The sequence below is a fragment of the Orcinus orca genome, chromosome 11 (assembly GCF_937001465.1).
Source record: "Orcinus orca chromosome 11, mOrcOrc1.1, whole genome shotgun sequence".
Classification (NCBI taxonomy): Eukaryota; Metazoa; Chordata; class Mammalia; order Artiodactyla; family Delphinidae; genus Orcinus; species Orcinus orca.
The window spans coordinates 50915722-50941614 of NC_064569.1; the positions used below are offsets into that span (position 1 = coordinate 50915722).

At 40.1% G+C, this 25893-nt stretch overlaps 1 protein-coding gene across 8 annotated transcripts in view; it reads right to left on the reverse strand.

Moving 5' to 3' along the window:
- KICS2 (KICSTOR subunit 2) overlaps positions 1-25893 on the reverse strand; it is a 115718-nt gene that overhangs the window by 18446 nt on the left and 71379 nt on the right. For 5 of the 8 annotated variants that reach the window (XR_007469977.1, XR_007469973.1, XR_007469971.1 and 2 more), the window contains 2 exons: positions 3946-4217; positions 2639-2814 (listed from right to left, as the gene is read on the reverse strand). The gene's annotated coding sequence lies outside the window, so the exon portion shown is untranslated. Of the gene's footprint in view, positions 1-2638; positions 2815-3945; positions 4326-6067; positions 6710-25893 lie in introns of those variants that run through there. The other 3 variants (XR_007469976.1, XR_007469975.1, XR_007469972.1) reach the window with 3 other exon arrangements.

Consider the following 25893-nt stretch of genomic DNA (forward strand, 5'->3'; position numbering starts at 1 on the left):
ATTGTTTGGTAGCTGACAGTGAGTACCTCTTATTCCATGCAGTGGGGCAGGGGGCTGGCTCTCGCTACAGACTTGCTGTTGTCACAGTGGGGCGTTCCCAGCGTGAGCTGCAGCCCACCGGCTGACTTTCGTAACAGTCGTTTCCCTGGGTCCAGGTGAAAGTCTCAGCGGGAGCGGGTAGAACCTCTGCAGTTACTGCTTGAACTGAACCTGGGAAGGGACAGTCCTCCAGAGCTATTGCTGTGACTCTTTCCCCAAGCCTGATCAGGCCCCGGAGGGTTTCCAAGTCCATCCCCTACGTTCACTGCAGACTAGAACAGTCTAATTTTAAAGACTGTCTGGTTACACTACTCCATGAACCCCTTCAGAGGTCTTGTTGTTGCCTAGAAAACAACTTCTAGCTCCCCTAAGCCCCCGTGTCTTCCTCTGTGGCAACGGAGAAAGCAGACAGCGCACAAGTCCTTGGTTCGCCGGCCTTCCCTTCCCCTGACAAGATGACCTGGGTTCCTTTAAACGTGCTACAGAGGCCTGATGATCCTAAATTGAATCCCCAGCTCCCCTCGGCATTTGTCTCTTTGAGCTACGGTACTGGCGTAAGAGCCAGAGCAGCCGAGGTGGGACGATGACCTCATGCTTCCAGGACGACTTCCTCCCGGTTGTGCATCCTGGAACCATGGCTTTTTTTGTTTTCTCCGTGTGGTCTCTACTACATCACTCACACAGTCAGCTGAACTCCACTGACACCCTCTTTCTCTGACATCCTCACCCACAGACAGTTTTTCTTTAGCCCATGTTTATGCTCTGTTTCTCCTCTATCTTAAAAAGCTTGCTTTGAATTCATTTGTTTTTACTGAGGTACAGATCACCACTGTCCTAACAGCAGCAGCTTATACCATCTGTAAACCTATGAGCATTTTATCTACCCTGTCGTTGAACTTACTGAGGAAGAGTTTTTTTGTTTGTTTTTTGGTTTGGGGGTGTTTTTTGTTTTGTTTTCAGAAAAATGGGTGGCCAGAACTAACCCCTCTGGACCACTTTGATTTCAAACTGGCAGCCAACTGCGTGCCCACCTAAGAGTTACAGTATGGGCTTTGATTTCTCAGCTCATTGGTGAATGCATCAATGTGGAAAAAATGGGGATCTGTACTAAAATCCAGACATTACTTTGATCTCTACCTCAGTTTGCCAGTCTAATCATTCTAATGCAAAGAGAGATGACATTTGTGAGATACTGTTACCTTTCCAAGTCACACTGCTGGTGGCTTGCCTGCAGCCTGATTTCACAAATGGATTAAATAGTGAAAAAAATTATTCCAAATATAATATTTCCAGGTATTGTAAACCTCTGAATTTTTACAACATCCTTCTTGCCCATTTTGAAAAAGAGACCCAGCTCGGCATCTTGTGCAACACCCCCCCCCACCCTCTCTCCCTTGAGCTTTAGTGGTCCTTCAGCACCTTTGGGCACCATGGAAACCCAGCCAGGACTGAGCTCTGAATAGCACTAACCCTTTTAAACAACCTTCCCAAATTTCTAGGAAATTGAAACTTTTAAGATAATCTCCCAGTTCTTTCTAGATTCCACTGTGGTCTCTAATTCTCTGTTGTTAACGGGGAAACAGAAACAGAGAAAAGGGTGGGAGCAATGGGGGAGGAGACTTTAAATCTTTTAGAAATTAAAGAGGATTCCTAAAAACCACTTCCTTATTTGATGGATGAGTAAGATGTTAACAGAGGGCGTCACAAGGGCAGAGGCGTTTTGAACTTACTAATTTTTGAAGGGTTCTTCTACAAGCTTTAACTTTAGCTTTTCAGATCTTACCCCTGCAAACTCATTTCTTCAGACTTCTCCCTGGTAATCCTCCCCAGTGTCTCCTCTCTTTGCTGTTGACACCTGCGATGGAACGAGGACTGCCTTTCCACCCTCCAGATCAGGACTCTGTTGCCTCGCACGGCAGAGGACATGCTGCTCCAGACCTCAGAGCCTCAGAGGCTGTGCCTTCTTCCAGGAAACACTTCCGAATACCCTCCCATCGCTCCCTTTCTTTACCTGTCTCTGTCTTTTCTCTCTATAACTCTGTTGTCACCCTGAGGCTTTTTTTGTTTTTTTTCCAATTCCCAGGGAAGGATGTGACCTCAGAGTGAGTAAGGACTCACTAATCCTTACTTTGTTTAGTAAAAGCCTTCAGATTCCAAGGATAAGACAAAGTGGCCACTTCACAAAGGATCCAGAATAACACCCAGTAAGTTCCTTAAAAGTTTCAGCAGCTGAGAGGGTTCACCTGTATGTGCGCCTCTTTACCGCCACAGGTGTAGCCCACAGTGGGGAGGTGGGAAGTCACAAGGAATGGGGAGAGAAGAAAGAAAATAAGTCCCTGAGGTGTTATGCCCCAGTTTCAAGGATCTTAACGGTTCATGTGCAGTTTGGGAAGTGGGTCATTTTGATGATGAGTAAATTATGGTTCTACAAAGATTACCTGACTCCACTTACACAAGAATATGTATTCACAGCTGATATAACTGAATGTTCACGTCCCATCCACAGAACTCACTGAAGTAGATTTACCAAATTGGCCTTTCTGTTTGGGTGGGGATGCTTGGAGTGGGTCGTTAGGATAGAGTGAACGGTTCTTAGTACCTGTTTCCTGATGAGTGTTCTGTAAATTATTTCAATCCATTGAATGGCCCTTTGTAGAGCTCCATGTTCAAGTGTGGCGTAAACGCCATTGTTCAACAGTTTTTCACACAATGTAATCTGACTTTGGTGCCCCTTGAGCAATCCATAGAATAATGTACAGCGGGGTCCCACTTCATCTACAGCAATGAGCATGAACAGTGATCAATGGATATAGAGCGCCAAGGGTCAAATTGTATGAGTTTTCTGTCTGTGTACTTTTGCCATTCCCAAAAATGGGTTTATAATTTAATTAAGAAAAAAGTGGGGGGACATGGTGGTCTCCTTAGCGTTTGGGAATGAAGCATAGCCTCTGGGGTCTGTAAACTGAAGAAACTTTAGTAATCACAGCCTCTGAAATCCAAAGTTAAAGAGCCTGTGGTTCTATTGGGTTTACAAGACTTCAGATTTGGGATGACATTTATTCCTGACCACAGTAGTGAGGGGCCATGAATTCAGGAAATGCGCCTGGGGCTGAGTCTCGCTCTGAGTTACCTGCCACATAGGCCCCAAGGCACGGGCAGCTTAGAAGTGAAGTCTCTTCCCATGTATGAATGAGCTCACGACTGGAGACTGGCCCCTGAGCTAAAAGCCAACCTCCAGCTGGGCTGGGGTGTCAGGCATGGGGCAGGGTGACTGGCACAGCTTTGTTCAAATCAGTAAAAATAAACTGGAAATTGAGCTTTCACTCACCCACCCTAGTATACTTTACAAAAAAAAAAAAAGTCTACGTAGTATAATCAAAATGGTACCTGTATCTTAAAATTACGTAGGGAATTTTGTATGCTTAAATAATTGTTCTGGGTTCCATAATGCTTATCTTAGAAACTGTTTAGTAAAAGAAAATATATAAACCGTGCATTTGTGAATGCCCCCCCCTTAGAACATTCATCCAAGTTCAATGTGTAGTGTGATGGTTATTATAGATGTTTGAAGTATAGTAAGTGGCTGTGTGACAGGAGAGACTGCTATTTACCTACTGACTTAAGGGTAACTCCTGCCCACGTAATTAAATCAGTATTGTCCTTTCCCGTCGGTTTGATTAATTGCAGTATTGGTGGCTTCCTGCTTGTGACTGTTACCTGATCGTGTCAATGTACATCCGTAGTATGTACATGTGAAAGTGCCTTTCTATTTTAGAGGAGTTTTAGCCTTGTTCTTTACTGTTGCCCCGCCCACCTCCTCCCCCAAGTGCCACCCCAATTCCTGCATCCACTTGACTGTTTTGAAATTTCCTTCCCTCTCTCCCAGCTGCTTCTCCATCCCCACACCTTTTCATGCCTCGGTGCTCAGCCTTGTCCTGTCTTGCATTCTTGTCGGTCATGGTCAGGTCATGGTCATCAGACGTGTTGTTTTCCTCTTAGCCGTGACTGTGCCTTTCGTTCCCCACAGTCACTCTCCGGGTCCCCCTCAGATCGCCCCCCTCCCCTCCCCTGCTCACGTGCTGCTGACGGCCATCCTGTTCGCCTCTGCTCTGTACTGCCTCTTCCCATGACATTCCCTCCTCTCTGAGGTGAAAGTAAAGGGGGATGCTTTTCTAGTTCTGGAAGAGAAAAAAAAAAAAAAGTTTTGTTAATCTGTTGTGACAATGCACTTTTATGTATAAGTACTGTACATTTTGGCATGTACCATTCCAGGCTTCAGTATACAGTCAGGTCTGTTCTTCATGGTGTATCTTTATAATAAATAAGATAGTTCTGGCTGCCTTTGTCGGCTTCCGATGGTCTGATTCTCTGCCGTGTTTTCATTCCTTTCTATTTCTAATCACTATTTAACGCCCCCCCCCCTCACCAGAGCTGAGTTGCCTTAAATCGTTAAATCATATGAAAGTACCTTTTAAAAAAAAAAAAAAAAAGTTTTCATCTTTGATTTTGGTTTGTGAATTTGAAAATGAGGCCTCATGCACGGGGCCTTGTCCATGAAGCCAGGGTTTTTTAGAGGCATAGTTTGGAGACCCCTCTGTAATAAGAGAGACGGGGCTGGGAGAGTCTTAACTAAGAGGCTGAGAGAGCACAGTCCTCCTAAACACTCCAGACTGAAATCTTTCCTTTGAGGAGTTTCTGACGTAGTAAACCTTGTCAAGCTGATTTTTGGTTTCATTTGAATCTATTGAAATGCAATCCTTGGGTATAGACTATGTTTAGAATTCCCCCATGTATGGATATTTTATCTTCAAACTTAGCTTTTTTTCCTAACTCTTGAGGACTAGCAATACATAATATAGTTTTGTAAAACTGTATCAGCAATGTGCAGATTGTATCAGCAATATACCAGACTGAATATTGATGAGCTGTAAAAAAAAAAAAAAAAAATTGACATAAATTGAGGGGAAAAAACTTTGATTGAAGCATAAAATACATAGAGAAAAGTACACAAATCATTAGTGTAAGAGATTTCACAAAGTGATACACTAATTTATCCACCCCCCAGATCAAGAAATAGCACATTAACAGCCTCCTAGAAGCTAGGCTTTCAAAGTTATCAAACATCCTGACGAATAACACCATAGTTTGGTTTTGCCTGTCATTTTAACTTTCTACAAACAGACTCGCGGTGTGTAGATTTTCTGTCTGGCTTCTTTTCTTGAAATTTATGTTTGGGAGAGTCCATGTTGTTAAATATAATGGTAGTTTTCTACATTTTTCAGGGCTGTATGGAATTCTATATGAATATGTATAGTTTAGTATTTCCTAATTAAACTTTAGGTATTGTATGCATGGCTGTATAGAATTCTATATGAATGTGCTTGGTGTTTTATTTTAGTATTTCCTGATTATACTTTGGGTATTATATGCAGAAATCTTTAAACATGGACAAATTAATGGGAAGAAAAAAAAAAGGCCCACCTGTTAAAAGAAATCTTTTCCCCAAACATGATGGAATGACTTTGAACTAAGCCATTGACTGGAACGCCTATCTAAAAGCAGGTAGGTACCATTTTAGGACCTGAGAGTTGGATTTAGAGGGTTGGATTTAGAGAGTTGGATTTAGAGGATTTGTTCCATGGGAACAAATGCCCAAGTCAGACTATAGGATTGTTCCAGGAAAGCCCCACTGTCCTGCATCTCCCTCACTACTATCCGCAAATCCACAAGCCTCGGCCTCTGCCACAACCCTCCCCACGTGCGCCTGTATCCCTCACGCCTGAATTAGAGTCCCACGTGAGTATGGTTGTCAGCTCCCACTGTTCACAGGCCAGCACCCTGTAAGAATGTTAGGAAGGCAGGGAAAGGGAGTTTTCCGGCTTCTATCTCGAGTAGTTGGGACTCAAGCAGAAAATTCCCAAACTTGATCTAAAATGCCCAACAGGTCCTGGAAGCCAAAAATTACGGCACATTCTATGCCATGGGCCATATATCCCCTCTTGGATTTTGGAAAATAGGGTTAAGATACCTTTGAGAAGTAATCATGGTGAGGTTCACCATTCTTCAGTAGACTTTCATCTATATAGTAGATAGAAAACTTGCCTTCTACAGTGAAAAATGGTGATTTTATCAAGATGAGTCCTTAGCAAGAGTGGCCGGAGAGCTGGAACCAGGTTGGATATCAAAATGTGTGTCTGTGTGTTTAAGAGAGAGAGATTGGTCCTCCTGGAGCCCTGAGACAACATTCTTTATTCAACATTAACATCTTGAAGGAAGTTAAGGTATTTGCAGTCCAGTTCTGGCGAATAGTGGGTGCCCCCTTCCTACGCATCAGAGTGCGCTCTCTGTCAAGTGCACCCCTGGGATGATTGGCTTTCTTTTAGCTGCTTGGGTGTGCAGCTGAAGGGAGGACTACTGATGAATTATCCTCCCAATGATGATGCACTATACTAATCTTTTGTCTTTGACATATCCAGGGAATCTCTTGTGTAAAAATTGCCTCTCTAAATGAAAGTGAACGATCATGTCTGTAAGCTAGGGGAGAGGGAGGCGTCATCGATAGTCTGGTGGCATATTCGAAATTATACAATGATATGACATTAACTAATTTGAAAATGAGATTTGGCTTTCTAAGCCTTTGATGGATGGACTGCATCCATTTTTTTTTTTTTTTTAAAGGCAACATGGTCAGGATTTCAAGTAGAAGGTACGGACCGTGAGCGAAGGATGATTATTGCATTAGTAACTGAATATTAGCAGATGCATTAGGAGAGGAGGGAAAATTTTCAAATACGACAAAAATCTATTATCTGATCCTAATTCAAACTCAGTTACTAGACTTCTACAAAACACCAACCAATGCCTTAATTTCCCAGACAGAAATAATCCACAGCAGCATTTTAGTATATTGTCTTCTAATCCTTACACTATGCTTATTTTTAGTGGAGTTGAATTTATATTGTGCATATAATTGTATATCCTTGTCAGGTTTTTCTCCCTCATATCAGTTCATATTACAAGTCTCAGTAAACATGATTTTTTAAGGACTGCATTAATATTCTAGCATATGAACATACCATAATTTATTTAATCATTTTCCTCTCACTGAGTGAGCCTGTTTGCAGGGTTTTTTCCAACTGAATGTTCTACAGAGCTGTAGTAAGCAGCTCTGTACATAATCACTGTCTGCATTTTGGATCATTAATTTAGCATTGAATCCAAAAAATGAAATAACTGGGTCAGGGGGTATAAGCATCTCTAAATTTCATGATAAATGTTGCCAACATGTTTTCCAGAAAGTCTGCACAAATTTACACTACTGCTGGCAAAGTATGAGTACAGAACACAAGCTTACAATACTGTCATTTTGTTTCTTTGCCAATGTAATAGGTAAATGAGAGTTTTGATCCAAATTCTCCAATCTTTGTTCAAGTGCATATCCTCATTTTCAGAGTAGAAATCCCCGTTTTGCTCACCTCTTTGTCCTCAATCTCAGATGTCTCCCTCCCTATCAATTCAGCTGAACATCAGCAGAGATTTTCCCCTAGACACCTTAAACTCAAGAGACCCAAAAACTAAATCCACTTTCTTGCATTCCAGAACACATTCCATTCCCCTCCACCAACATCCAGTGTTTTACTGATTTTTCTCTCTGATTTCACCTAGTTCTGTGTGCTTCATTTCTTTTTGCCTCAACTATTGCAGTATCTTCCCACATAGTTTTCCTGGGTCCATTGTCTTCCCTTTGCAAGGATTCTCTGTACTCACGCTAATCATCTTTCTTTAAAAAAACAAAAACAAAAACAATCTAACAAACTAGTGAGTAAAAAATCCAACAAGCAAGCATTGAAAACTTACTATCTACTAGGCATTGTTTTAGACATGTTACATAAAAATAGCTAATTTGTATTGAGTGCCAGACACCATTATACAAACATTAATTTAATCCTTACAAGAAAGCCAAGAGAAAAAGCTACAACTATTATCATCCTTACAAGCGAGAAAACTAAGCCAGGAGGGGTTAAGAACTTGCTGTGGTCACAGAGCTAGCCAGTGGTAGAGCCAGGATTTGATTCTAAGCCACCTGGTCCCAGAGGTTGTGCTTGTAATTACTGCTGCATTCTGACCCCTGTAAGATGCTCACATCACTCCCCTGCTCAAAAACCGTATGTGGCTCCCCACTACAGACCCAGAGCTATGTCTCATTCATCTCTGCACCTTCAAACCTAACATATCATTAACTAACAAAACTGAAATGAATGCAGTATCTGCCACGTTGGCGGTCTGCCACTTCAGCCTTCCTGCCCACCACTTCCTCTCAAGAACCCTTATGCTCAGCCCTATCGGGTTACCTTGCCCTGAATGGGCTGCGCTATAAGCTTCGTCACCGCGGCTCAGGCCATTCCTCAGCCCAACATGTCCCCTGCCTCACTGATATCCGCCTGATGCAATCATTTAAACTTAAAAACCCAGCGGAAATGTTACATCTTACACGAAGAGTTCCCTAAATCTCTCAGCTGGTGTTCACTGCTCCGTCCTCCGTGCTTCCACTGCACTTCACTCTCATTCAGTCAGGCTCTCTTCTGGGCATGTGGCTGTGATCAAGACATACAGGCTTCCTGGTCTCATGAAGTATGGTTCTTAGTTGGATAACAACCAAACAAGCCAACAACTATTCTGGCAAAACAATTTCAGGTGCTGATAACTGCTATGGAAAGTAAAAGTGAAACAGAACAGGGTGATTTACAATGTCTGGGAGGGGGACTTTAGATGGGACAGTTTGAATGTCACCTCTGAGGTGACAGAATTTGAGCTAAGATCTGAGTGATGAGAAGGAAACAGGCAGGTGAAAAGAAAGAAAAAGGCTTGGCCAGGCAACTGCATGGGCCACTGCCCTGTGAAAAGGCCATGCAGAGTTGTTAGGGAGTTAAAGAAGCTCACAATGACTGGAGCAGTGTAAGCAAGAAAAACTGGAGATGGAGATGAAGGCTAAAGAGTGGATAGAGACCAGACTTTGGAGGAGCTTAGAGGCCAAAACAGCATATTTAGATGTCATTCTAAGTGCAAGGAGAGTCACTGGAAGGTTCCAAGCAGGAATATGACATCATCAATGTTTTAAGAAATTGTTCTACACAAGTACAGTGAGACATCACATCATACGGGCGGAATAAAAACAAGGAAAGGAGGAAGGAAGAAAGAAAATAACAAATGTTGGTGAGGGTGTGGAGAAATTGGAATCTTTGTGCACTGTTGGCAGGAATGTAAAATGGTACAGCTGCTATGGAAAACAGTATGGCATTTCCTTTAAAAAGTTAAATATAGAATTATTATATCATCCAGCACTCCCAATTCTGAGTATGTATCCAAAAGAACTGATAACAGAATCTCAAAGAGATATTTGTGCATCACATTCATTGCAGTGTTATTCACAATAGCTAAGGTGTGGAAGCAACCTAAATGTCAATCGATATTTGAATGGATAAAGAAGATGTGGTATAAGACCCAAGAAAACCACCTTCCACAGGTTGCACACCCAGCCTGCCCACATCAGGCCAGACCCTAACCTGGGACCAGCTGGGTCCCAGCCCTGCCCACTACCAGGCCAACACAAGCTTCAGGACACCCCGGAACACACACCCAACTGTGTCAGGAGCCAGCTCCCCCCAACCCCCCTGCCCCTCAGCTATCTGACACCAGCTCTGGGATCCCTGGGCCCTTCAGCCAGATTCCAGGACATGGCACTGCCTGCCAATACTCCAGCAATAACCCCAGGAACTGGCTTCACCCGCCAGTAGTGGGGGCAACAGCCCCAGAGTCTTCCAGACCCTGATGCCACACACCAGTGAGCTAGCACTAGCCCCAGGGCCCCCTCGGTTTCTGCAGTCAGCCACCTCGTGACCAGGCCCCACTAACCAGCAGCAAACAGCAGCAAACAGCATCTACAGAAGGTAGGCCTGGCAACCAGTTGGGCCAGGGGCCAACAAAGTCTACCAGATCACCCACATAGTCTGCCACAACAGAAGGACCCATGTGGCCCCCTTAGCGGGCAGTCCCTAGAGCATATAGCTTGGGTAACAAGAGGAAAGTGCGCTGTCAGGACTTTTCCTCCAGAAGGTCATTTCTCCAAGGTCAAGAAACATAACTAACATGTACATAAAAGTAGCAACTTAGACAAAATGAGGCAAAAAAGGACCATCTTCAAACAAAGGAACAAGATAAAATCCCAGAAGAAGAACTAAGTGAAGTGGAGATAGGCCATCTACCCGAGACAGAGTTCAGAGTAATGATCGCAAAGATGATGGCAGAACTCAGGAAAAGAATGGATGCACAGAGATGGAAGTTTTTAAACAAACAGTTAGAAAGGATAAAGAACAACCAAGCAGAGATGCAGAGTACAATAACTGAAATGAAAAATACACAAGAAGGAATCAATCATTAGTAGACTAAGTGATACAGAGGAGTGGATCAATGAGCTGGAAGACAGAGTAGCAGAAATCACTGCTGCAGAACAGAAAAAAGAATGAAACGAGAGGAGGAACCAAGATGGAGTAGAAGGAAGTGCTCTCACTCCCTCTTGCAAGAACACCAGAATCACAACTAGCTGCTGGACAATCATCAACAGGAAGACACTGGAACTCACCAAAAAAGATACCCCACATCCAAAGACAAAGGAGAAGCCACAATGAGACGGTAGGAGGGGCGCAATCACAGTAAAATCAAATCCCATAACTACTGGGTGTGTGACTCACAGACTGGCAAACACTTATACCACAGAAGTCCACCCACTGGAGTGAAGGTTCTGAGCCCCACGTCAGGCTTCCCAACCTGGGGGTCTGGCAACAGGAGGAGGAATTCCTACAGAATCAGACTTTGAAGCCTAGTGGGAATTGATTGCAGGACTTCCACAGGACTGGGGAAAACAGAGACTCCACTCTTGGAGGGCACACACAAAGTAGTGTGCACATTGGGACCCAGGGGAAGGAGCAGTGAGCCCAGGGGAGACTGAACCAGACCTACCTGCTAGTGTTGGAGAGTCTCCTGAAGAGGCAGGGGGTGGCTCTCTTTCACCGTGGGGACAAGGACACTGGCAGCAGAACTTCTGGGAAGTACTCCTTGGTGTGAGCCCTCCCAGAGTCTGTCATTAGCCCCACCAAAGAGCCCAGGTGGGCTCCAGTGTTGGGTCACCTCAGGCCAAACAACCAACAGGGAGGGAACCCAGCCCCACCCATCAACAATCAAGTGGATTAAAGTTTTACTGAGCTCTGCCCACCAGAGCAACAGTCAGCTCTACCCACCACCACTCCCTCCCATCAAGCCTTTTAGATAGCCTCATCCACCAGAGGGCAGACAGCAGAAACAAGAAGAACTACAATCCTGCAGCCTGCAGAACAAAAACCACATTCACACAAAGGCAGACAAGATGAAAAGGCAGAGGGCTATATACCAGATGAAGGAACAAGATAAAACCCCAGAAAAACAACTAAATGAAGTGAAGATAGGAAACCTTCCAGAAAAAAAATTCAGAATAATAATAGTGAAGATGATCCACAACCTCAGAAAATGAATGGAGGCAAAGACCGAGAAGATGCAAGAAATATTTAACAAAGACCTGGAAGAATTAAAGAACAAGCAGAGGTGAACAATACAATAACTGAAATGAAAAATACACTAGAAGGAATCAATAGCAGGATAACTGAGGCAGAAGAACAGATAAGTGACCTGGAAGGCAGAATGGTGGAATTCACTGCTGTGGAACAGACTAAATAAAAAAGAATGAAATGAAATGAAGACAGCCTAAGAGACCTCTAGGACAACATTAAATGCAACAACATTTGCATTATAGGGTCCCAGAAGGAGAAGAGAGAGAGAAAGGACCCAAAAAAATATTTGAAGAGATTATAGTCGAAAACTTCCCTAACGTGGGAAAGGAAATAGCCACCCAAGTCCAGGAAGTGCAGAGAGTCCCAGGCAGGATAAACCCAAGGAGAAACACGCCAAGACACGGTAATCAAATTGGCAAAAATTGAAGACAAAGAAAAATAATTGAAAGCAGCAAGGGAAAAATGACAAATAACATACAAGGGAACTCCCATAAGGTTAACAGCTGATTTCTCAGCAGAAACTCTACAAGCCAGAAGGGAGTGGCATGATATACTTAAAGTGATGAAAGGGAAGAACCTACAACCAAGATTACTCTACCCAGCAAGGATCTCATTCAGATTTGATGGAGAAATCAAAAGCTTTACAGACAAGCAAAAGCTAAGAGAATTCAGCACCACCAAAACAGCTCTGCAACAAATGCTAAAGGAACTTCTCTAACTGGGAAACACAAGAGAAGAAAAGGAGCTACAAAGAAAAACCCCAAAACAATTAAGAAAATGGTAATAGGAACATACATATCGATAATTACCTTAAACGTGAATGGATTAAATGCTCCAACCAAAAGACACAGGCTCGCTGAATGGATACAAAAACAAGACCCATATATATGCTGTCTACAAGAGACCCACTTCAGACCTAGGGACACATGCAGACTGAAAGTGAGGGGACGGAAAAACATATTCCATGCAAATGGAAATCAAAAGAAAGCTGGAGTAGCAATACTCATATCAGATACAATAGACTTTAAAGAATGTTACAAGAGACAAGGAAGGACAATACATAATGATCAAGGGATCAATGCAAGAAGAAGATAAAACAATTATAAATATATATGCACCCAACATAGGAGCACCTCAATACATAAGGCAACTGCTAACAGCTATAAAAGACAAAATCGACAGTAACACAATAATAGTGGGGGACTTTAACACCTCACTTACACCAATGGACAGATCATCCAAAATGAAAATAAATAAGGAAACACAAGCTTTAAATGACACAATAGACCAGATAGATTTAATTGATATTTATAGGACATTCCATCCAAAAACAGCAGATTACACTTTCTTCTCAAGTGTGCATGGAACATTCTCCAGGATAGATCACATCTTGGGTCACAAATCAAGCCTCAGTAAATTTAAGAAAAGTGAAATCATATCAAGCATCTTTTCTGACCACAACGCTATGAGATTAGAAATGAATTACACGGAAAAAAATGTAAAAAACACAAACACATGGAGGCTAAACAATACGTTACTAAATAACCAAGAGATCACTGAAGAAATCAAAGAGGAAATCAAAAAATACCTAGAGACAAATGACAATGAAAACACGATGATCCAAATCCTATGGGATGCAGTAAAAGCAGTTCTAGGAGGGAAGTTTATGGCTATACAAGCCTACCTCCAGAAACAAGAAAAATCTCAAGTACACAATCTAACATTACACCTAAAACAACTAGAGAAAGAAGAACAAACAAAACCCAAAGTTAGCAGAAGGAAAGAAATCATAAAGATCAGAGCAGAAATAAATGAAATAGAAACAAAGAAAGCAATAGCAAAGATCAATAAAACCTGGTTCTTTGAGAAGATAAACAAAATTGATAAACCATTAGCCAGACTCATCGAGAAAAAGAGGGAGAGGACTCAAATCAATAAAATTAGAAATGAATAAGGAGAAGTTACAACAGACACCACAGAAATACAAAGCATCCTAAGAGAACACTACAAGAAACTCTATGCCAATAAAATGAACAACCTGGAAGAAATGGACAAATTCTTAGAAAGATATAACCTTCCAAGACTGAACCAGGAAGAAACGGAAAATATGAACAGACCAATCACAAGTAATGAAATTGAAACCGTGATTAAAATATTCCAACAAACAAAAGTCCAGGACCAGACGGCTTCACAGGCGAATTCTATGAAACATTTAGAGAAGAGCTAACACCCATCCTCCTCAAACTCTTCCAAAATATTGCAGAGGAGGGAACACTCCCAAACTCATTCTATGAGGCCACGATCACCCTGATACCAAAAGCAGACAAAGATACTATGGAAAAAGAAAATTACAGACCAATATCACAGACGAATATAGATGCAAAAATCCTCAACAAAATACTAGCAAACAGAATCCAACAACACATTAAAAGGATCATACACCACGATCAAGTGGGATTTATCCCAGGGATGCAAGGATTCTTCAATACACAAGTCAATCAATGTGATACACCATATTAACAAATTGAAGAATAAAAACTATATGATCATCTCAAAGGATGCAGAAAAAGCTTTTGACAAAATTCAACACCCATTTATGATAAAAACTCTCCAGAAAGTGGGCATAGAGGGAATCTACCTCATCATAATAAAGGCCATATACGACAAATCCACAGCAAACATCATTCCCAATGGTGAAAAACTGAAAGCATTTCCTCTAAGATCAGGAACAAGACAAGGATGTCCACTCTCACCACTATTATTCAACATAGTTTTGGAAGTCCTAGCCACGGCAATCAGAGAAGAAAAAGAAATAAAAGGAATACATATTGGAAAAGAAGAAGTAAAACTGTCACTGTTTGCAGATGACATGATACTATACATAGAGAATCCTAAAAATGCCACCAGAAAACTACTAGAGCTGATCAATGAATCTGGTAAAGTTGCAGGATATGAAATTAATGCACAGAAATCTCTTGCATTCCTATACACTAATGATGAAAAATCTGAAAGAGAAATTTTGGAAACACTCCCATATACCATTGCAACAAAAAGAATAAAATACCTAGGAATAAACCTACCTAGGGAGACAAAAGACCTGTATGCAGAAAAGTATAAGACACTGATGAAAGAAATTAAAGATGATACCAACAGATGGAGAGATATACCATGTTCTTGGATTGGAAGAAACAGTATTGTGAAAATGACTATACTACCCAAAGCAATTTACAGATTCAATGCAATCCCTATCAAATTACCAATGGCATTTTTTACGGAACTAGAACAAATCATCTTAAAATTTGTAGGGACACACAAAAGACCCCGAATAGCCAAAGCAGTCTTGAGGGAAAAAAACGGAGCTGGAGAAATCAGACTCCCTGACTTCAGACTATACTACAAAGCTACAGTAATCAAGACAATATGGTACTGGCACAAAAACAGAAACATAGATCAATGGAACAAGATAGAAAGCCCAGAGATAAACCCACGCACCTATGGTGAACTAATCTATGACAAAGAAGGCAAAGATATACAATGGAGAAAAGACAGTCTCTTCAATAAGTGGTGCTGGGAAAACTGGACAGCTACATGTAAAAGAATGAAATTAGAACACTCCCTAACACCATTACACAAAAATAAACTCAAAATGGATTCGAGACCTAAATGTAAGACCGGACACTATAAAACTCTTAGAGGAAAACATAGGAACAACACTCTTTGACATAAATCACAGCAAGATCTGTTTTGATCCACCTCCTAGAGTAATGGAAATAAAAACAAAAATAAACAAATGGGACCTAATGAAACTTCAAAGCTTTTGCACAGCAAAGGAAACCATAAACAAGACAAAAAGACAACCCTCAGAATGGGAGAAAATATTTGCAAACGCATCAACGGACAAAGGATTAATCTCCAAATATATAAACAGCTCACGCAGCTCAATATTAAAGAAACAACCCAATCCAAAAATGGGCAGAAGACCTAAATAGACATTTCTCCAAAGAAGACATACAGATGGCCAAGAAGCACATGAAAAGCTGCTCAACATCACTAATTATTAGAGAAATGCAAATCAAAACTACCATGAGGTATCACCTCACACCAGTTAGAATGGGCATCATCAGAAAATCTACAAACAACAAATGCTGGAGAGGGTGTGGAGAAAAGGGAACCCTCTTGCACTGTTGGTGGGAATGTAAATTGATACAGCCACTATGGAGAACAGTATGGAGGTTCCTTAAAAAACTAAAAATAGAATTACCATATGACCCAGCAATCCCACTACTGGGCATATACCCAGAGAAAACCATAATTCAAAAAGACACATGCACGCCAATGTTCATTGCAGCACTATTTACAATAGCCAGGTCATGGAAGCAACCTAAATGCCCATCAACAGACGAATGGATAAAGAAGATGTGGTACATATATACATGGAATATTACTCAGCCATAAAAAGGAACAAAATTAGTCATTTGTTGAGACGTGGATGGACCTAGAGACTGTCATACAGAGTGAAGTCAGAAAGAGAAAAACAAATATCGTATATTAACACATATATGTGGAACCTAGAAAAATGGTACAGATGAGCCAGTTTGCAGGGCAGAAGTTGAGACACAGATGTAGAGAACAGACATATGGACACCAAGGGGGGAAAACTGCAGTGGGGTGGGGATGGTGGTGTGCTGAATTGGGCAATTGGGATTGACATGTATATACTGATGTGTATAAAATTGTTGACTGATAAGAACCTGCAGTATAAAGAAACAAACAAAACAACTAATACTAAACTTTCATTGGGTTATTTGTATGGAAATATGTCAATATAAATGTTTCAGACATTACATGAAATTTCTAAAAATCTTATATGTTCTGGTATAATGTTATAAGTCATAATTCTAGTTTTTACTTTAAAATGTATATCTCAGAAATAACTAAATTTCCTTGTCAATTGCATTATTATGAACTTTCATCAAATCTTTAACCGTGGTCATTTTTAAGTCTTTTGTCATTTATAGACAGTTCTGGGTGTTCTCTGATGTTTTTGCAAATATGTTCCTATAAAAGGGTTTCATCTTCAAGGAATTCATGGAAAAGACTCTGACAAGTACAGGTTTCTGGTAACTGACTGTACTGCTGAACTGAATGACTAAGCATTTTCAAAACTCTAATGGAAAACTGATGAACTCATAAAAGTGCTTACAAAAGATCAAGATGAAAAAGAATTAATTACATGGGACTGAGTGAACTGATGAGGATGATTATAATTTTTGTGACATTCTGTTTGAATTTAAAAAAAAAGAATGAAACGAAATGAGGACAGTTTAAGAGACCTCTGGGACAATACCAAGTGTACTAATATAGTAAGTCCCCTACATATGAACCTTCAAGCTGCGAACTTTCAAAGATGCAAACATGCATTCGCATGTCCAATCACATAAGTTAGTTCACATGTCTGGTGTACACTGTGATGTGTGTGCATCTTCTACAAGTGGTTGTGCTTTTGTGTACTTTACTGTACAGTACTGTATAGAGTACAGTAGTACAGTATCTTTATTTCAAGCCCCAGATGTCCAGAAGCAAGTGTAAAACAGCAGTGGTGTAGCTGGTACTGCTAAGAAGTGCCAAGCGATAACGATGGAAACAAAAGTGAAAATAATTGAGAGTGGAGTGAGGCAAAAAGATGGTAGACGTCGCTCCTTCTTATAACATGAATTGTTCAACCATCAGCACAAGTCTAAAGAATAAGGACAAGATCACGGAACATGTGAAGTCTGCTGTGCTGATGATGTTGACAATAATTTTAAAGAAGCATGGGGGCTTCCCTTGTGGCGCGGTGGTTAAGAATCTGCCTGCCAATGCAAGGGACACAGGTTCAAGCCCTGGTCCGGGAAGATCCCACATGCCACAGAACTAATCCCATGCACCACAACTACTGAGCCTGCGCTCTAGAGCCCGCGAGCCACAGCTACTGAGCCCGCGTGCCATAACTACTGAAGCCCATGCGCCTAGAGCCCTGCACTTCAATAAGAAGCCACTGCAATGAGAAGCCCACGAACTGCAACAAAGAGTAGCCCCTGCTCACCACAACTAGAGGAAGCCCGCGTGCAGCAACGAAGACCCAGCACAGCCAAGAATAAATAAATAAGTAAAATAAGTTAAAAAGAGAAGCATGGAAAAGTGATGGAGGAGATGGAGAAACTTCTCAGCGTGTGGATGCAGGATCGAGATCAGCATCAGCAATGAGTCCTGCTCAGCTTAATGCTGATTCAAGAGAAAGCTAAAAGCCTTTATGAATACTTGAAGAAGAAACACGGCGAAGAATCAGAGGCACATCTTTTAATGCCAGCCATGGCTGGTTTCACGAGTTCAAGGCTACAGCCAGCTTTCACAATTTAGAAAGAAGTGGTGAGGCAGCAAGTGAAGATTCAGTAGCTGCCCGGGAATTTCCTGAAATATTTCAAGAAATTATTGATGAAGGCATATATTTACCCAAGCAGGTTTTTAATGTGGATGAGACAGGACTGTACTGGAAGAGGATGTCAGACCAAAGTTATATAAGTAAGGAGTAAAAGTTGATGCCAGGCTATAAAGTAGCAAAGGATAGGCTAACCCTGTTGTTTGGTGGCAACGCTTCTGGCTATATGAAGCTGAAGCCTGTCTTAGTTTATCATTCAGAGCAACCAAAAGCCCTTAAAAACATAGCCAAGTGCTCTCTTCCTGTTATGTGGAAGACTAACCCCAAAGCCTGGGTTACACAGGCCATTTTCCAGGACTGGTTTTTCCACCACTTTTTCCCAGAGGTAGAGAATATTGCTTCAAGAAGGACATCCCATTCAACATTCTTTTGCTGATCCACAATGCTCCGGACCACCCCCCATTCATGGACAGCTTTCATCCCAACGTCAAAGTACTGCATCTGCCCCGAATACTACATCACTCATCCAACCTACAGACCAGGGAGTTATAGCGACTTTCAAGAAATATTATTTACATCACACTTTTCATCAGGCAGTAAGGGCAAGCGATGAGCCAGGAACAACCTTGCAACAATTTTGGAAGGACTATAACATCTATAAGGCCATAAAAAACATTGACTTTGCTTGGCGTGAGGTTACGGCCGCCACCACAAATGGGGTTTGGAAGAACCTTTGCCCATATAGTTTGTTCACGATTTTCGTGGATTTGAGAAGGTGAATGAGGAGTCCAAAGAGGTCTTCTGCAACTTAGTGACCCTCAGCAAGAAACTGGAGGTGCATCTGCAAGAGGACAACTTCATTGAACTCCTTGCTGTGCAACCCAAGGAACTTAACTAATGAAGACCTGATGGAATTGGAGGCCCAGAGAAAGGATGAACAAAGACAAGAGAAAAAAGAAGTAACTGAAGAACCAAAGAGATTCACGATGCAGGAAATGGCAAGGGGATTTTCTTTATGTGAGGGGGCACTCTTAGTTTTTGAGGCACAGAACCCTAACATAGAACAGTACACGAAAGTTGCAGCAGTGTGGTAGCAATCCAGTGCTACCATATCATCTTTTACAAGAAAAGAAGAGCTACTACCCAGACATCACAGGATCAATTTTTCAAGAGGGTAGATAGAATTGAATCCAGCAAGGAACCAGAACCTGTGCCATCAATGTCAGGCGTGAGTGACATTGCAGCTTGCCCTCCGTCTCCTGTTGCTGACGATCCTTCAGCTCTGTCATCTCCCACCTCTTCTCCCTCCTCTAATCAGTAACTCTTCTTGCCTGTTCATTCAGTGCCAGCCCCTGTATGACAGCTGTTGTACTGTACTACTGTACTCTTCAAGGTACTGTACTGTAAGATTAAAAATGTTTTATTTAATAACTAATGAGAACCCACTGCACAGGGAACTCTACTCAATGCTCTGCGGTGACCTAAATGGGAAGGAAATCCAAAAAAGAGGGGATATATATATATATGGATATATATATATATATGTATATGTATAGCTGATTCACTTTGCTGTACAGTAGAAACTAACACGACATTGTAAACCAACTACACTCCAATAAAAATTATTAAAAATATATTTTCTTTATTTTTGTGTTTGTTTTTTATGTATTATTTGTGTGAAAAGTATTATAAACCTATTACAGTAGGTAACCGACTTTGTTAGTTGAGTACCTAGGCTAACTTTGTGTTGGACTTACAAATTGGACTTACAAATGCGCTCTTGGAATGGAACTGGTTTGTATGTAGGGGACTTACTGTATTCACATTATAGGGGTCCCAGAAGGAGAAGAGAGAAAGGAATTGAGAACATAGTTGAAAACATAATAGCTGAAAACTTACCTAACCTGGGAAGAGAAACAGTCACCCCAGTATAGTGAAGTGCAGAGTCTCATACAATATGAACCCAAAGAGGAACACACAAAGACGCATTGCAATTAAAATGACAAAACTTAAAGATAAAGAGAGAATATTAAAAGCAGCAAGGGAAAAGCAACAAGTAACATAAAAAGGGACTCCCATAAGGCTATCAGATGATTTTTCAGCAGAAACTCTGCAGGCCAGAAGGGAGTGGCATGATATATTTAAAATTATGAAAAGGGGACTTCACTTGTGGTCCAGTGGGTAAGACTCCACACTCCCAGTGCAGGGGCCCAGGTTCGATCCCTAGTCAGGGAACTAGATCCCACATGCATGCTGCAACTAAGAATCTGCATGCTGCAACTAAGAAGTCTGTGTCGCTGCAACTAAAGATCCCACATGCCACAACTAAGACCTGGCACAGCCTAAATAAATAAATAATATATATTTTTTTAATGATGAAAAGGAAAAACCTACAACCAAGAATAGTCTACCCAATAAGGATCTTGTTCAGATTTCATGGAGAAATGAAGAGCTTTACAGACAAGCAAAAGCTAAAAGAGTTCAATAGCACAAAACCTGATTTACAAGAAATATTAAAGGAACATTCTAGGTGGAAAAGAAAAGACCACAACTAGAAATAAGAAAATTATGAAAAAGTTCACCAGTAAAGGCAAACATACAAAAAAGGTAGGAAATCATCTACACACAAAGCTAGTAGTCGGGTTAAAAGACAAAAGTAATAAAGTCACCTACATCCACAATAAACAGTAAAGGGATACACAAAACAATTAGCTGTAAAATATGATATAAAAACAGTATTTATGAGGGGAAGAGTACAAATGTAGGTTTTTAAAAATGTACTTGAAATTAAGAGATCAGCAACTTTAAACAATCATACACACATATATATAGAATGCTGAATAAAAACCTGATGGTAACTACAAAACAAAAATCTATAATACACACACAGAAAAGGAAAGGAAATCCAAACATAACACTAAAGATAGTCATCCCCAGAATTGCCAAAGCAATCCTGAGGAAAAAGAACAAAGTAGGAGGCATAACCTTCCCATACTTCAGACAAAACTACAAAGCTACAGTAAGCAAAACAGCATGGTACTGGCACAAAAACAGACATGGATCAATGGAACAGAATAGAGAGCTCAGAAGTAAACACACACACCTATGGTCAATTAATCTTTGACAAAGAAGGCAAGAATATACAATGAGGATAAGACAGTATCTTCAGCAAGTGGTGCTGGGAAAGTTGGACAGCTGCACGCAAATCAATGAAGTTAGAACACACCCTCACACCGTACACAAAAATAAACTCAAAATGGCTTAAAGACTTAAATATAAGACAAGACACCATAAAATTCCTAGAAGAGAACGTAGGCAAAACATTCTCTGACATAAATCGTACCAATGTCTTCTTAGGTCAGCCTCCCAAGTCAATAGAAATAAAAGCAAAAATGAAAAAATGGGACCTAATTAAGCTTATATGCTTTTGCAGAGCAAAGGGAACCATAAAGAAAACAAAAAGACAACCTATGGACTGGGAGAAAATATTTGCAAATGATGTAACCAACAAGGGATTAATTTCCAAAATATACAAATATACAATTCAATAACAAGAACAAAAAAAACCAATCCAATTGAAAAATGGGCAGAAGACCTAAACAGACACTTCTCCAAAGAAGACATACATACGGCCAATAGGCACATGAAAATATGCTCACCATCACTAATTATTAGAGAAATGCAAATCAAAACTATAATGAGGTACTACTTCAAACCAGTCAAAATGGCCATCATTAAAAAGTCTACAAATAATAAATGCTGGAGAGGGTGTGGAGAAAAGGGAACCGTCTTACACTGTTGGTAGGAATGTAAACTGGTGCAGCCATTATGGAAAACAGTATAGAAGTTCCTCAAAACACTAAAAATAGAATTACCATATGATCCAGCAGTCCCACTCCTGGGCATATACCCAGATAAAACTATAATTCAAAAAGATGCATGCACCCTATGTTCATAGCAGCAGTATTTACAATAGCCAAGACATGGAAACCTAATTATCCATCGACAGATGAATGAATAAAGAAGATGTGGTACATATATACAATGGAATATTACTCAGCCATAAAAAAGAATGAAAATATGCCATTTGCAGCAACATGGATGGACCTAGAGTTTATCATACTAAGTGAAATAAGTCAGAAAGAGAAAGTCCAATACCATATGATATCACTTACATGTGGAATCTAAAAGACAACACAAACGAACTTATCTACAAAACAGACACAGACTCACAGAAACAGAGAACAGACTTGTGGTTGCCAAGGGAGGGGAGGTGGGGGAGGGAAGAATTTGAGTTTGTGATTAGCAGATGCAAACTATCATATATAGGATGGATAAACAACAAGGTCCTACTTTATATCACAGGGAACCATGTTCAATATCCTGTGATAAACCATAATGGAAAAGAATATGAAAAAGAGTATATATATATATATATATAACTGAGTCACTTTGCTCTACAGCAGAAATTAACACAGCATTGTAAATCAACTATACTTCAATAAAATTTTCAAAAATTAAAATAAAAAATAAAGATAGTCATTAAATTACATGAGAAGAAAAGAAGAAAGGAAAAAAGATCTATAAAAATAAACTCAAAACAATTAACAAAATGGCAATAAGACCATACATAATGGCAATAAGACCATACATATCAATAATTACCTTAACTGTAAATGGACTAAATGCTCCAACCAAAAGACACAGAGTGGCTGAACGGATACAAAAACAAGACAAATATATATGATGCCTATAATAGATTCACTTCAGATCTAGAGACACACACACAGACTGAAAGTGAGGGGATCAAAAAATGTATTCCTTGCAAATGGAGATCAAAAGAAAGCCAGAGTAGTAATACTTCTATCAGACTAAATAGACTTTAAAATAAAGACTATTACAAGAGACAAAGAACGACACTACATAGTGATCAGGGGATCAATCCAAGAAGAAGATATAACAATTGTAAACATGTATGCACCCAACATGGGAGCACCTAAATATATAAAGCAAATATTAACAGACATAAAAGGAGAAATCAACAGTAACACAATTATAGTAGAGGATTTTAACACCCCACTTACACCAATGGACGGATCATCTAGACAGAAAGATCAATAAGGAAACACTGGCCTTAAATGACACATTATACCAAATGGACTTAACATATAGAGAGCATTCCATCCAAAAGCAGAATACACATTCTTTTCAAGTGCACATGGAGCACTCCCCAGGATAGATCACATGCTGGGCCACAAAACAAGCCTAAGTAAATTTTTTAAAATTGAAATCGTATCAAGCATCATTTCCAACCACAACCATATGAGACTAGAAATCAACTGCAAGAAAAAAACTGCAAAAAAACACAAACAGTGAAGGCTGAACAATATGCTACTAAACAACAAATGAATAACTGAAGAAATCAAAGAGGACATCAAAAAATACCTAGAGATAAATGAAAACAAAAACACAATGATCCAAAACCTAAGGGATGGCAGCAAAAACAGATCTAAGAGGAAAGTTTAGAGCAATACAAGCTTTCCCCAGGAAACAAGAAAAGCAACTAAAACTTACATCTTAGGTTGCTTATCTGAAGACTATCATCCTGATACCAAAACCAGACAAAGATATCACAAAAGAGAGAATTACAGGCCAATATCACTGATGAACATAAATGTAAAAATCTTCAATACCAGCAAACTGAATCCAACAATACAATTAATGGATCATACACCATGATCAAGTGGGATTTATCCCAGTGATGCAAAGATGTTTTAATATTTGCAAATCAATCAATGTGACACACCACATTAATAAGGTGAGGAATAAAAACTATGTTCATCTCAATAGATGCAGGAAAATCTTTTGATAAAGTTCAACATCTATTTATGATAAAAACTCTCCAGAAAGTGGGCATAGAGGGAATATACCTCAACATAATAAAGGCCATATATGACAAAACCACAGCTAACATCATACTCAACAGTGAAAAGCTGCAAGCATTTCCTCTAAGATCAGGAACAAGACAAGGATGCCCACCTTTTATTCACCATTTTTTTTCATGTATTTATTTATTTTTGGCTGCATTGGGTCTTTGTTGCTGCGCACGGGCTTTCTCTAGTTGCAGCGAGCAGGGGCTACTCTTTGTTGTGGTGTGCAGGGCTTCTCACTATGGTGGCTTCTCTTGTTGTGAAGCACGGGCTCTAAGTACATGGACTTCAGTAGTTGTGGCTTGCAGGCTCTAGAGCGCAGGCTCAGTAGCTGTGGCACATGGGCTTAGTTGCTCCAAGGCATGTGGGACTTTCCCAGACCAGGGCTCAAACCTGCGTTCCGTGTTGGCAGGCAGATTCTTAACCACTGTGCCACCAGGGAAGCCCTATTCACCATTTTTATTCAATAGTTTTGGAAGTCCTAGCCACAGCAATCAGAGAAAAAAATAAATAAATAAATAAAAGGAATCCAAACTGCAAAGGAAGAAGTAAAACTGCCACTGTTTGCAGATGACATGATACTATACATAGAAAATCCTAAAGACACCACCAGAAAACTAGAGCTCATCATTGAATTTGGTAAAATTACAAGATATGAAATTAATGTATAGAAACTTGTTGTATTTCTATACACTAACAATAAACTATCAGAAAGAGAAATTAAGAAAACAATCCCATTTACCATCTCATCAAAAAGAATAAAATAGCTAGGCTTAAACCTACCTAAGGAGGTAAAAGATCTATACTCAGAAAACTATAAGACACTGATGACAGAAACTGAAGGCAACACAAACAGCTGGAAAGATATACCATGTTCTTAAAATGGAAGAATTAATATTGTTAAAATGACCATAATATCCAAGGCAATCTGCAGATTCAGTGCAATCCCTATCAAAATACCAATGGCATTTATCACAGAACTAGAACAAATAATTCTGAAATTTGTATGAAAACAAAAAAGACCTTGAATAGCCAAAGCAATCTTTAGAAAGAAGAACAGAGCTAGAGGTATCATGCTCCCTGACTTCAGACTATACTATAAATCTACAGTAATCAAAACAGTATGGTATTAGCACAAGAACAGACACATAGATCAGTGGAACAGATTAGAGAGCCCAGAAATAAACCCATGTATTTATGGTCAATTAATCTATGACAATGGTGGCAAGAATATACAATGGAGAAAAGACAATGTCTTCAATAAGTGGTTCTGGGAAAACTGAACAGCTACATGTAAAATAATGAAATTCAACATTCTCTAACACCATATACAAAAATAAACTCAAAATGGATGAAAGACCTAAGTGTAAGACCAGATACCATAAAACTCCTAGAGGAAAACATAGGCAGAACACTCTTTGACATAAATCGTAGCAATGTTGTTTTGGATCCATCTCCTAAAGCAAAGACAATAAAAGCAAAAATAAACAAATGGGATCTAATTATACTTAAAAGCTTTTGCACAGCAAAAGAAACCATTGACAAAATGAAAAGACAACCTACTGAATGGGAGAAAATATTTGTAAATGATATGACCGATAAGGGGTTAATATCCAACATATATAAACAGCTCATACAACACAATATCAAAAAAAAAACTAGATTAAAAAATGGGAAGAACTGAATAGACATTTTTCCAAAGAGGACATGTAAACAGCAAACAGGCACATGAAAAGATGCTCAACATTGCTAATCATCAGGGAAATGCAAATCAAAACTTCCGTGAGATAGCATCTCACACCTGTCAGAATGATTATCATCAAAAAGACCACAAATAACAAATGTTGTCAAGGATGTGGAGAAAAGGGAACCATCATACACTGTTGGGGGGAATGTGAATTGGTGC